This window comes from Camellia sinensis, chromosome 5, assembly GCF_055761805.1.
Source record: "Camellia sinensis isolate YWXY chromosome 5, ASM5576180v1, whole genome shotgun sequence".
NCBI lineage: Eukaryota > Viridiplantae > Streptophyta > Magnoliopsida > Ericales > Theaceae > Camellia > Camellia sinensis.
In genome coordinates, this window is record NC_138965.1 from 107,150,462 (window position 1) to 107,165,072 (window position 14,611).

Consider the following 14,611-nt stretch of genomic DNA (forward strand, 5'->3'; position numbering starts at 1 on the left):
GCGGCAAGGTCAAACGATAAGCTATCTCTCTAATCCACTCAAATATCTCAAAAGGCCCAATAAATCTAGGGGACTTCTTCTCACTCTTCCCAAACCTCATCAAACCCTGTCTAAGTGATATCTTCAAGAGGACGTGATCTTCTACCTTAAAAGATAAAGGTCTTCTCCTATGGTCGACATAACTTTTCTAGCGACTCAGGGCAGTAGCTAACCTCTTACGAATAAGAGAGATTTTATCAGTCGTTTCCCGAACCACCTCAGGACCTATCAAAGGTGCATCACCCACCTCGGCCCAAAACACAGGAGATCTATACGGTTAGCCATACAAGGCCTCAAACGGTGCCATGCCAATACTCAACTAGAAACAATTATTATAGGCAAACTCCACTAAGAGCAAGTGTCTCTCCCACGACCCCTTAAAATTAAGAAAATAACCCTAAAGCATATCGTCTAGAATTTGAATGGTGCATTCTAACTGCCTGTCAGTCTGAGGATGATACGCGGTGCTAAAAGTTAATCTCGTGCCCAAGGCATTTTGTAGGCTCTACCATAAACGAGCCGTAAAACGCGGATCTCTATCCGAAACAATAATCACAAGGACCCCATAAAGTCTCACTATGTCCCTAACATCAAGGTCGGCTAGATAATCTACCGAGTCACTCGTGTGCATAGGTACAAAGTGCGCTGACTTAGTCAATCGATCAACTACCACCCAAATAGCGTTATTATCCCGTTGAGTCCTCGAAAAACCCACAACAAAATCCATAGTGACATGTTCCATTTCCACTCGATTATAGGCAAGGGTTGCAACAAACCCACTGGCCTCTGATGTTCGGCCTTCACTTGTTGACAAGTAAGATACCTCGAAACGAATAAGGCCACATCTCTCTTCATATCCCTCCACTAAAACTGACGACTAAGGTTGCGATACATCTTTGTGCCTCCCGGGTGCACTGCAAGGCGTGAATGGTGAAACTCTCGGAGTACTTCCTCTTGACAAGACTCTGGCACAAAAAGGCGATCAAAGTATCTAACGCTCGAGTCAGAATATACGTTCAAGCCTTTCTCTACCTTCCCACTAGAGATCTTCCCCCGAAGGGATTCTACCTCAAGGTCACCTCTCTATGCTTCTATCACTCGGCTCATAAGTGTAGGTTGTGCAACCATCAAAAACAAGGCTGCAGACTCAACGGACTCGCCAAGATGCAAGTCAAACTCACTAATAGCACCTAACATCTCTCATTCCCGCATGGCAATACCAGCTACACTGCTAATGGATTTCCTACTTAAGGCATCGGCCACAACATTGGCCTTTCCCAGGTGATAATGCAACTCAAAGTCGTAATCTTCTATAAACTCCATCCACCTCTTCTGCCTCAGATTCAAGTCTTTCTGTGTAAACAAATATTTCAAACTCTTGTGATTAGAAAACACTTCAAACCTCTCACTATATAAATAATGCCTCCAAATCTTCAAGGCAAAGATAATTGCTGCTAACTCTAAGTCATGAGTAGAGTAGTTTCTCGCGTGAGTTTTCTACCTTTCCCCCTTGCATCAACACACAACCCAAACCTCCCGAGAGGCATCACGATACACCGAATAGCCCAAACCCCTCTCCGAAATAATTAACACTGGAGTAGTGGTAAGTCTAACCTTAAGCTCTTGAGATGACTTCTTATAAGTCTCACTCCGCACAAACTTAATTCCTTTCCTCGTCAGTCTAGTCGATGGTGCAGCCAATCTAGAGAAATCTGTTACAAACTGATAGTAATACCTAGCCAATCCCAAGAAACTACGGATCTCAAAGGCATTTTTAGGTTGTTCTCAATCTTGCACGACTTCTATCTTAGATAAATCTACAGTCACTCACTCCTTTCCCGGATATCACATGGCCTAAGAACTTAACTTCTTTTAACCAGAATTCACATTTCCCAAACTTTGCATACAATTTGTGGGCTCTAAGCAACTTGAGTACAACTCGCCGGTGTTCCATGTTCCTCCTGGAATGGTGAGTAGATCAAGATGTCGTCCATAAAGATGCTCACAAAACTATCTAGATGTCATGACTCGAACCCGCCCCTAACCGGCTAGTAATCACTTGATTACCTTCGGCCTCAAACAAACATACAAAGTAATTATAGTAATAGGGCCATAAACGGAAGCTTACAATAAATGAAGAATTCTATTGTGTTGTGCCAATATGCGCAAGATATAACACAATCACATCATTTACATGCCCATGCAAAATACAAGTATCAAAGGAATTTTATACATGCCGATTACGTAACCCAAGACCAAAATAGCAAAAGAAACCAAAATAGAGTCGAAGTAAGAAGGGAGTCAAAGACAAGACTTCATCTCGGAGGCATGACTCGACAGGTTCACAAAAGCTCCTGAAGTTGACTCTAAGGGTGGGCTCCATGCTGCAGATCACCTACATGTACATACATAATGTTGGGTGAGCGAAGCTCAATGAGTAATAATACAGTAAAGCAGTATAAATAGATGATCATATAAGGTTCTCACAATATCCATAATCATATAAACTGAACGGCCTTAGGCCAAATCATATAACAAGCGGCATCAGGCCTCATCGTATAACAAGCGGCCTCGGGCCTAATCATATATTCAAACAGTCTCGGGCCCAATCATATAACAAGCGACCTCGGGCCCATTCATATAACAAACGACCTTGGGCCTAATCATATAACAAGCAGAAACAGAACGACCTTAGGTCTACATTGCACATGTCATATAATATTAATGAAGTCCCTTTATTTCGATCAAATGATACATTTAAGTCTGATTCCAAATCACATTAAAGCTTGGTTCAAATCACATAGTATCAAATATTGCTTATCAAACCTTTCATAACTCCAAGTCGTAGCGGAGTACCCGAAGGCCTTAATTAACTTGCTGAATTACCATATAGGACAATCGTCAAAGATTGACATCATACAGAACATTTATAGCAAATTATTAGCTTATACAAAACGTCTAAGACGGATCATAGACAAATAACAGTTATTGAGGGTCAAGTACATTTTCCCAATTTATCATAATCATTGCTCAAAAGGAAACTCATTCATTCTTATCAAAGCATTCTTTCAGAAACTTGCCATAGCATAATTACTCCGAAGATTTCAAGCATATTTTATCATTTCGAAAACACTCGTCAAGGCACATAATTTATACAAAGCATAAGTTTCACAATTCCAAAGTATTTCATATGAAAATACCATTACAAAGAAATTACTCGCAGTGCTTGGTCGGATGATACTCTTTAACGATTCAGCCTGCAGAAACATAACCAAGCATAACATTTCAAAACACATTGCCTTCAATTCACTTAATCGATTTATTCGTTACATAACCGTTCAATCATTCCCCATTCTTTAATTCCTCTCAAGTGTTTAATGCTAAACTTCTCTACATGTGAATCATGTATAAAACATGTGTCAAAGATGTGCTTTAAATGGCCCTAACTATTCATGACTTAAATTAATGTTTCCTATAACAATTTCATATCTTTTTCATTGAAAATATCATGTTTACATATTTAAGGTTTAAGGAAATAGCGAGAAGTGAAAGGAAACTAAATTAGGGTAGGAAATGGCAAGAAACTATTAGAAGACAATAAATAGCCCTCACTAATTTAAGTATATCTATTTGTGTACTTTGAATTTGGATGTGAGACTACCACCATTAGAAACTAGACCTCGAGAGGTTGAATTTAGGCTCAAGAATCACTTAAAATGGAGTCCGGATGAAGAAGATATACCTTTTTGAAGTTGGGCTGAAACAGGGATTCCGTATGTGCGAAAGTCTTCATCGCTCGTGCGGCCTAAGTCTGCTCGAGCGGAAACACTGTCCGCTCAAGCACCCAGAGAGCAAAATAAAAATCTTCGTTTTTCTTCATGTTCCGCTCATGTTGAACCGGGGGCCGCTAGTGCGGTCTAGGCAAATTCAAACAGTATGAAAATGGTTCAAAGATGCAAACTTCCCAAACTCATTTCCAAGTCCAAATCAAAGCAAAACTCACTCAAAAACATGATATACTAGCATGGTTTAGGTATAATTCTATATTACACACATCAATCTTGCCTCACTATTAGATTCATGGTCTCATCTATTTCATATATTCATAAATTACATACACAAGCTCAATATACATACAACATAGCAAATCTTCCAGCAAATCTTGGTTGTATGAACCATCTAGAGTTTATTTCATGGAGTAATCACAAGAATAAACTCAAATCAAGCAAAAATGAAGGGTTTTCTTGATTTTGTTTCAAATCCTTACACAACTCAAAACCCTAACTCAAAATTCTCAATTTTCTCTTGATTTCAAGCAAAATATGATATATACACAAAGATTTCAAGTAGATTAACATCCGTTAGTTCAAATTTAGGGTTTGCTCCTTGAATCCCTTACAAAATCCTAGTTTCTCCTCTTCCTCTCTCTCTATCTCACTCAAAGCTCTCAACAAGAAATGAAGAACTCAAGAGCTAGATACACATATAAGATTTAGGCTCATAAATCTTAATTTAATCATTACAAATCGTAATTTTTCAAAATTTCACTATAGTCTCCAAAAATCATGCTAAACACAAATATGAAGTCAGTTTTGGCTTATCGCGCCTCTAAGGCTTTCAATTTCAGTTCAAAGTTATAATTGCAACATATTTGCTTACATTCAACAGATATTATTCCAAATTCACATAATTCATATACTTAAACTTGCAAATTCATATCAAACACATAATCACATACATAATTAAGCATAGTACAGGTTGGGTTATTACACTAGGAACTCATAGAAGATCCGGTTCATCAAATCCATAAACATGGCAGTTGAGTTGGTTAGCCCAAAAGGCATCACTAAGAACTCATAATGGCCATACGCATACGGAATGCCATTTTCTGGATACCCTCCTCCTTTACTCTCAACTAGTGATAACTCGATCCCAGGTTTATCTTAGAAAATCAACAAGACCCCTTCAACTGATCAAATAAATCATCTATATGAGACATTGGGTATTTGTTCTTAACAGTCACCCAATTTAACTTCCGGTAATCAACACATAATCACAAAGTGCCATCCTTCTTTTTGGCAAGGAGAACCGGTGCTCCCTAAGGCGAAGTACTAGGGCGGATAAAACCCTTATCTAATAATTCTTGGAGTTAAATCTTCAACTCACTCAACTTGGAGGGTGCAAATCTATATGGTGCCATATAAATTGGTGTCGTGCCAGGTACTAAATCAATAGAGAACTCGATCTCTCGGTGAGGTAGTAAACTATCAAGATGCTCGAGAAAAACATTTGGGTATTCACAAACTAGGTAATTCAACTCGGACTTCATCACACTCACTACCCAAAAAGTTGGCAAGAAGACAACTAAGCTCACTCTGCCCACGCGAATCATACACCAGTGATAAGACTTTATCGGCTCTGCCCCTATGTAATAAAAACAATCACCGCTCAATGTACATACAGTAACCCTCTAACGGTAACAATCTATGACGGCTCGATACGATGACAACCAATTGATACCAAAAAAGGCATCAAAACTTGACATGTCAATCAGCACAAATGCAAAAGGAAGTTGGCGACTGGCAACCTCTATGTCACAACCCCGACACCCCTGTTCCAAAACAATCTCACCACCAATAGGTGACTCTACACTAAGTAGAGATGCTAACCGAGCTAATTCTAACCCCAAAGCCGATGCAAATGTAGATGAGATAAATAAATGAGATGCACCTGTATTAATCAACACATTAGCAATAGAATTGCAGAACAAGAAAGTACCTTTCACAACTGAAGGTGCTGGCACTAAGTCTGGTGTAGTAATAGCATACACACACCCTGAAGGTCTTTGCTTCACCTACTCACTCTTCAGAGCATACGTCTGATGTACTGACTGAGCCGAAGAGGCTCCTTGATTAGCCTTCGAGGCCTGTGCTGACTGTGCAGGCTAGTGGCTTTATGTCTGCCTTGAACTAGATGCACTAGGTGTACCACCCAACTGAGGGCAAAACCTCTTCAAATACCCTACTTGCCCACACTGATAACAAGTGAGCAGTTGCCCTCTTTTTGACCTTAGCTCTGAGAACGAGCTAAAGATGATGCAGACTGCTGCCCTTCTCCCCTTTGTGGGCAAACTGGAGACTTGTGGTCTAACTAGTTACATTTAAAGTAAGTGAAATCTCCATGACTACCTCTCCCAGAACCCAAACACGATACTGGAAAAATGGACCTCGACTGTGTTCCCTAAGATTGTTGTAGATTGGAACCCCTCTGCCTCTTATTGTCTCCTTGAGCATCCTAACTCCTCCTAAAGCCCTTTATCAGTTCCTTCTCCATTTGCATCACGGTCTCAAGATGAGCCGCTAACTGTACAAGTTGCCTGTAATCTCTAATCATTGAATCGACTGCCTTGAAAAAAGCCCAGTCCTTAACCTTTTCTCGAACTCCACACAACGGCGCTCCTCTGCCACTACTAACTCTTGTACAAACCTAGATAGACTAGTAAACGCAGCCTCAAAATCGACCACTGGTGTGTTTAACTGCTTGAGCTGCAAGAACTGCTCTCTTAACTTCTGCCTAATAGTGGAAGGTAAGAACTTGTCCTGGAAAGCGTTGATGAAAGCCTCCCAAGTTGCTCCAATGCGCCCACGAGCATACTTCCACCATTGACCAACATCTCCCTTCAGTTGGAAGGATGCCAAGGTCACTTTCAAACCACCGTCTTCGATGCCGAGCATCTCAAATTTCTTCACCATTTGTTTGAGCTATTCATCCACTTTTAAAGGCTCTTTAAGGTCACCCACAAATTCATCCGGATTCGACCGGAAAAACTCTCGCTTCAAAAAAGATGACCCCATCTCAGCAACATGGGCCTGGACTTGATTCTCAGCTCTGAAAATGACCATGGATTCCCGCAATGCTCCGACCATCTCGTAGGCTAAGGCGCCCATGGCCTGCGGACCAATTGGTTCGACCACATTGGCCTGACCAACCTCTTCCTCTTGTGCCGGGATCTCATCCGATAAAGGCACCTCATGCCTTCTAGGCCTCCCACGCCTACCACCACTACGTCCACGTCCTGACATCCTATGAAGGTAACAAAAGAGATTAGCACATTTACAAATGTACCGAAGCGAACTCACTGGCATCCTAATGCGGTGGACAACAATAATTCACTCCACATAAGCACATAATCACATAAACACACACGAATTTCCTTCCTAGATAATGACCATTCCGCGGTATTACTAGAGTTCTAATTAAAAACAACAGTGATCAAGTGTTCTCCTAATAAGACTTCTAGAAACCCGTAGACCTAATTAGTATCTTAGGAGTTAAATTTCATACCCACATAATCACATAAGCATATTATCACATAGCATACCATACATATAAATGTCTCTATCAAGCGAGACAAACCCATTGTAGTAATAATCACTTCTCACATACCCAAAGTATTCAAACTCAGTACGCTCTGATATTAAGTTGTAACACCTCGAAATAAATACAATAAACCATTCACGATGATAAGTAGTTAACAATATAAATCAAAGTATAATATTCTTCCATTATATAAGACTCAGTTATACAAAAGGGTGACACATGCGAATATACATTCATAAGTCTTAACCCTGTATTTATAGCATATGTCAACAACAAGGATATGAAATAGAAGTTAAACAGATAATTGAAATGCCCTGAAGGGTACAACTTTCTAAGATTGTACTTGGTTACATCAAAATTGATTTAAATCCAATACAGATAAAACCTTAGGCTTGTACAAAATAATTATAACAAGTAAACAAAATGAAGCTCTTGCTCCAATCCTTCCAAGCTACTGCCTTAGCAAAGGCATCTCACCAACACTTGAAAATGGTTTTTCCCATATAGGGTGAGCCAAAGCTTAGTAGAAATAATCCAACATAATATATGAATCTTAACAAAGATATAAGAGTGAAATGCATATGCAATGCTCATGACCAAAACATCTCATTTCTCTTTCCAAAACCATGCAAAGTTCGGTTTATATCACAATTCATCATTCATTTCCTTTACATTAGAAAACAGGGCCATGAATCATAACTCTGGGAATCTCAAAGTACAACCTTTCATGAATATTTCATCCGCGGAAAACCGTAACCGACACCTATGTAAACGTAGCTTGTACAAGTACTACTATTGCCATTTTACGTATATTTCGTCCGCGAGAATCGGCACCCATCTATATGCGTAGTTTTCGAGACTTTCACCCTAGACACACAGGCCAACTTAATTTAGTGGAATACATCTCCTTCCCAAATTCACCATTTTTTCTCAAAAACGTTATACATATACCATGTATCAAGATGTGATAATACTCAATGCAAATGGATGAAAAATTAGTTTCAATTCACCTAATTCTCATGCAATTTCTACAACAATCATAGCTATCCTCCAACGATAGCCCAAATCAGGTATTCTAAACAAATATAAAATCTCCAATACAGATAAATTTTCCAAATTTCAAGATATAAGTGATAATACATATCTAACTCCACCATCTATATCAATATTCATCCAATTTCGCATTTCCAACATAAATTCCATTTATTTATACAAAATAACCGTTTGAGACATTTAAAGCAAAACCCTTTTTTCTTCCAAAATCCATTCCAAGTATCAAAATCAATAATTTTATCATAACTCAACCTCATTTCCACTCTCACAATCAATTTCAATACATCCATATGAAAGCCCATCTTTTTAATCTTAAACCAACACCTTAGGTTTATTCAAAACCCTCCAAAAACACAAGATTGTGTTATAAAAACAAATGGCTAAGTTAAAATCATAAAAGAGTGTAGAGAATTCTTACCTTAAAGTTGGAAGACGAGATAAATACAGATGAAACTCAGATGAAGCCGAAACCTAACTTTATTCGGATGAAAACGAAGCTCTAGGTGAGCTATACCTTTTTAACAAAGGGAGTAGGGTATAGAGATCAATAGATGATAGTGTATTTGAGAGTTAAAGATGAGTTTTAGAGAGAGAGTGTGTAGATCTAGGGTTTTTAAAAAGTTTAGAGAGAAAGTGATGTAAAAAGTGACTTTTACAGACCGATATACACACAGTCCGCTCGAGCACAAGAAGTGACGCTTGAGCGTAAGACACAAGAGATGCATCCGCTCAAGCGTAAAAAGTTGACACTCGAGCATGAAATACAAACTCCCAGTACTTTTACAGACAAAAGACCAACACTCGAGTGCAATAAGGGCCGCTTTAGCCAAGACCGCTTGAGTGCAAGAATCTCTGCTCGAGCATAGAATACCACTTCCCAATACTTTTGCAGACCTGCAAAAGTACTGAGAGTTCACAAAAATTGCTCAAGCGCAAGAAGTGATGCTCTAGAGTAAGATACAAAGAATGAGACCGCTCAAGCGCAAGAAGTGACGCTTGAGTGTAGGAGCAAAATTCTGGGCAACAAGGTTTTTCAAAAATAAGGTACCAACCTGTTCCAAACACAACCAACACAACCAAAAAGCTAAACTTTAAGGAGGGAAAAGAGGAACAACGCATAAACAACAATACAAAACACTGAAACCTGAATCCAAAATATCAAATGGGTCGGGTCTTAGACCAGAATCGCTATAACCTCAGTTTTCTGTCGACGGGGGTGACAGGTTCAGTGAATAAATTGGAACAAACTCCTTTTTTTGTGTACTCTGGTGGCTGAAACCCTACATTACAAGAAACGGCACTTTTGGCGACTAAATTTTTAGTCACCAAAAGTCATTTTTTAGTCGCCGAAACTTTTTAGCGACTAAATTTTTTGTCGCCAAATTAATCGTTAACCAGTTATCAAGGTATTTGGTAGCTAGAACAGTTTTAGTTGCCGAAAGTCCTCAATTGTCGACTAATTTTTGAGTTGGCAAAAGCTTTCCAAAAAAAATTAATATCGCATTTTTAGTGACTAAAACATTTAGTCGCCAAAACTAAAATCATTTAGGACGACTAATTTATTTAGTAGCCAAAAAGTTTTTTTTGTTCATATAATTTTTTTTAGCTACTAAATGTTTTAGTCGCCTAAAGTGTAATTTTTTTTAGCTACTAAAAATTTAGTCGCCTAAAGTCTAAAATTTTTTTTTGGCTACTAAAGTTTTAGTCGTCAATTTTTTTTTTCATTTTTTTTTAGCTACTAACTATTTAGTTGCTAAAAATATTTACTTCCTTTTTCGCCACCAATTGTTTATGGCCAAAAAAATGATTTTTTTTTTTTAATTTGTTCATAACCTGTATGTATTCTGTGCAACCTATACCATGCATATAAACAAAACAATACATATATTATCAATCATCTCACAATTTGCATCCATTTCACTTCTCACCATCCAAAATGGAATAATTTTTAATGTCAAATTCCATACAAACTAAGTATATTCCGACATAAAATAATAATTCCATACAAAATAGAGGATCATACGAAAACCATTTAATTCGTAGACTCTAGGGATGATATTGAACATTTGAAAAGTCTATCCAATATTGAACCTCATTTTCTAGAGATTTAACTATATCCTTATCTTGAATGTCACTATGAAAATCATGCTTCCTGCTGTTGTTACCATTCGTCATATGTGATTTCTCCTGCTTCTCTTTGTATACATCAATATGTTAGATTAAAAAACCATATATATCATAAGCAGCATTAATAACACACCACATCAATGTAGAAAACTAAAAAGCAAATTTTTACCAAGTGACAACATCTGATGGTACAGATTGGATCTCATTGTACAATGTACCACGTGAACTCATGGATCCGAGGGATCCTGCAAAGTCATAGACTAAAATAAATATGTTTGGAGAAGAAAAGTGTAATTCATATTGACATCAACAAGGAAATTCAATATACAATAAATGAATACAAGACAGTCAATAAGGTTTTCCATAGGTAACTTGTGGCGACTGAGATTCCATCAACTTTGAAACAGTAAAAAATAAGCAAATTAAAAAGACACTGATAAAAAGCAAATGCTGAAAAAATTATAACTAAATTCTGATATCATTGACTTCATCAAGCTATCAAACTACTGGTGCATGTCTGATAAACTTGAAGAAAAATACCACAATGAAGATTAAATATTTAAATTCGAGAACAAACAATGGTATACCCATTACACAAGAGAACGGACAATGGTAAAGAAGAAAGGAAAATAATTGCCTACAATGTATCAGAGAAACATGGCTCTAATCAGAGGTGAATGGTAGAAGATGATTCTGTAGCCCCAAGGACTTGGAATTGAGGCTTTATCAAATTGAATAATGCAACCTCACCCACGTAATAACAGTGCAGGAAAGGAAAAAGATATCCACCATGTATATAGCCAATAAAATTAAATATATCAACCTAAAAATTTATTTTAATTTTCAAATAAATGTACCTATTTATGCAAATGCTCCCGTAGATTGCAAGAACTTAATGTCAAAATTTCCCACCTGTTGTGTCTCACCTGTTGATTTTTTCGACATAATCACCATAGTTACAACACACTGAAGGACCCAAAAACAAATTAAAGAACTGCTACATGGATATGCCAAAATGTAATACAGAAAATAGAGAAACATAATTAAAGATTGCCATACACCATCTAAAACAATATAACAAATGACAAGTGCTTGTAAATGCAAAACAGTTAATAAAAACATGAAAAGTTACAAGTAGAAGAGTACAGATGACACCTCCTCCAATCCAAAAAGGCTTTCTTTTGCAACATGTAATTCTGCATCTTTTTCCATGATAAGTTTCTGCGCTTTGCTGATCTCTGTTTCTACCGTAGTTTGCAAAATAGACAAAGCGTACTGAAGGAGAGAAAGAGGGATGTTAACACAGAACAAAATAAATGGCTAAAGGGAGGAACAAAATGATATTAATATGAAATAATCTTTCAAACAAATTATTGGACATGAAAATGCACTCTTACAAATTGTAAACTTTTCATTGTAAATTAAATACAGTTAAAATCTGGAAGTAGAAGTATCACACTGGATCACAAATAATGAAATAGGGATATATTAAGTCAAATTGGTTACTAAAAAGATTATGTGAAAATCATAGAACTGAACTTTTCTATATGATACTAGTCACAACCCCTTTATGGCCTTTGAAGAAATGTATATCTTTGATAGTTACTCTTTAGTCATACACCTAAAGAAATTTCTATGTGGAAGAAGCAGAGGTTTGGTGGTGGTAGTGGTTTAGGTGTGACAGGTTGGACTTGCTATGTGCGGCTGGATTTGTTCAATAAACTAATGAAAGAGAAGGGAAAAAGAGAGGGAAATGTATCTCAAACCTATGTTTAGGACATCAAACCCATAGAAGTTTAGAAATCAATCTACAACAACCAAACCCATTTCAGAAATCAACACAAAATTCAACTAAATCAAGCATATAAAACCCTAAAGGAACAATCAAAAAATGGGAAAACAGAGGAAGAGAGAGAAAGAGAGGGAGAGAGAGAGACACACACACAGAAATAGATAGAGAGAGAGACTGTGAGTGAGAGAGACACACACAGACAGACCAAGAACAAGAGAGCAAGCGAGAGAGAGAGAGAAAACCTGTGATCTGCGGTTGTGGTGGTGGCAATGTCCTCTCTACGATGGGCTATGGTGAGGTGATTTCTTGTGAGGTTTGGTGAAGGACAGTCTGTGTGTAAGAGGTTTGAAGTTGTTTACAAAGAAAATGGCAGACATTCACCCCCCCAAAAAAAAGGCCAGACAGCAATAAATTTAATTTTTGTGCTCTAAAATATTTCAACCTTTAGCGACTAATTTCGGTGTTTGTCGGTAGAAAAATATGTATGCCGACTAAATTATTTTTTAGCCAAATCTAAATCAAATGCAACTAAAATATTAGTCGCCAAAAGTTTAATTTGGCAACTAATTTTTATTTTGGTTGGAAAAAAGTAATAAAGCCGACTAATTTTATTTTTTGTCACAAAAGCTTAATATTTGCCGACAAAATTTTTTGGTCGCCAAAGAGCAACCATAAAAATATGCTTGTTGTTTGGCGACTAACATTTTTTTTGTCAGCAAAAAATAATATACGACAACTAAAAAGAAATTAGATCTAGACTAACGGCGACTAATATACTTTTTAGTTGCTAAAAGTGAAATTTTTGCCAACTAAAATTAAATTTAGTCACCAATAAGTAATATTTCTTGACTAAAAAATTTTAGTAGCTATACCCTAAACCAACGCCGACTAACTTTTAGCAACTAAAAACCTTTTAGTCGCCAAATTTGGTCACTAAAAGTGTAAATTGTTTGTGGGGAAGTGGTTTTAGGAAATACTCTTCTGATCCTAGGGGACGTTCGTGATCCACCGATAGGCACCTAAAAGGAAGTAAACCCTCCGGTCGGGGGTGCCAGAATTAGCACTCCGACGGACAAATCAGTCTCTCGTTCTAGATTACTTGTATTCTAAGTTAAACACCACAATTATCACATACCTTTCTCAGTCTGCTATTCCTTTATTTATACTCGTTCCCTGGGCCTCGGGGCCAGGTCCACTTTTCGCTCATTATGTTCATATCTACTCGGCTCCATAGCTCAGTACCTATTCAGCCCATCTACCCTTTATATTCGGCATCCTGATGGTTCTGGACAGAGCCGGGCAATACCTGTCTGTTAAAGTATGCCTCCTTTAAAATTTGGCTCCCACAATTGCCCCCCAAACACCCTTCTAGTATCAGTTAGTCGGCGTGTTTGGTTCTTGATTTGGGAAAGCAGAAATTCGACGGTTAATCCTTTTCCCGATGCATGTCAGGACGCGTACATGCTTTTCAGTCACTGTAACGCCTTCCCGCCTCATTCGTGCTTCTCTCGCATTTATTATGATTTGAAGTTTAAGCCCCTTCGAACACATACTTTTTCGAATATTTGAACCTTCTGGACCGCTTATCGGTATTTTTTCTCCGACTTATTTTCTGCAACTTCTCTCCGTCTTTTTCTCGTTCCCTTTGCCTCTCGTAAGTCTTCTTCTCTTTTCTTTGCAATCCTACTTTCCATATTTATTTTTTGCTTTAGAATATCCTTGAGTTCTCTTTAGAATGGCTAAGCATTTGAAAGACCTCCTCTCTGAGGGTCGAATTTCTGGGTTCCGAAAACATTTCTCTATTCCTGATAATGTTCATCTATCTCTAGTAACGGAGAGTTCCCTGGATATGGAGAGGGATGACCTAAATACAATCGTGTTCCCTCTCCTGTCCATTGCGGAGGGTGGCGTTCGCTTTCCCCTACATCCATTTCTTAGGGCCATCCTCCGCCACTGGGATCTGATTCCCTCGCAACTCAATGTGAATTTCTTTCGAATCGTAATGGGAATTGTTGAATTGAACCGGCGCCTTAGGATCAACCTGGGCATTCTTGCGATTCGGCATTGCTACGCTTTAGCCAAATCCTCCGGTCGGCTCGGGCGTTACTTTCTCAGGACCAGAGACATCGACCATCACTTGGTAACCATGCTTGCCAGCTCCGGCAAACGAGTTGATGATGTAATGGTCAATGTTCGGGGCAACTGGGAATTCGGTGAAGG

At 38.1% G+C, this 14,611-nt stretch overlaps 1 long non-coding RNA gene across 2 annotated transcripts; it reads right to left on the reverse strand.

Moving 5' to 3' along the window:
* Positions 1–10,324: 10,324 nt before the first annotated feature.
* On the reverse strand, positions 10,325–12,766 carry LOC114320535 (uncharacterized). Of its 2 annotated transcripts, XR_003649923.2 has the most exons (5): positions 12,634–12,766; positions 11,755–11,874; positions 11,457–11,525; positions 10,769–10,844; positions 10,325–10,667 (listed from the first exon to the last, which is right to left on the reverse strand). It is a non-coding gene; the product is annotated as an uncharacterized LOC114320535 (long non-coding RNA). The 2 variants fall into 2 exon arrangements; XR_003649922.2 differs by having other exon boundaries at positions 10,325–10,844.
* Positions 12,767–14,611: the final 1,845 nt, after the last annotated feature.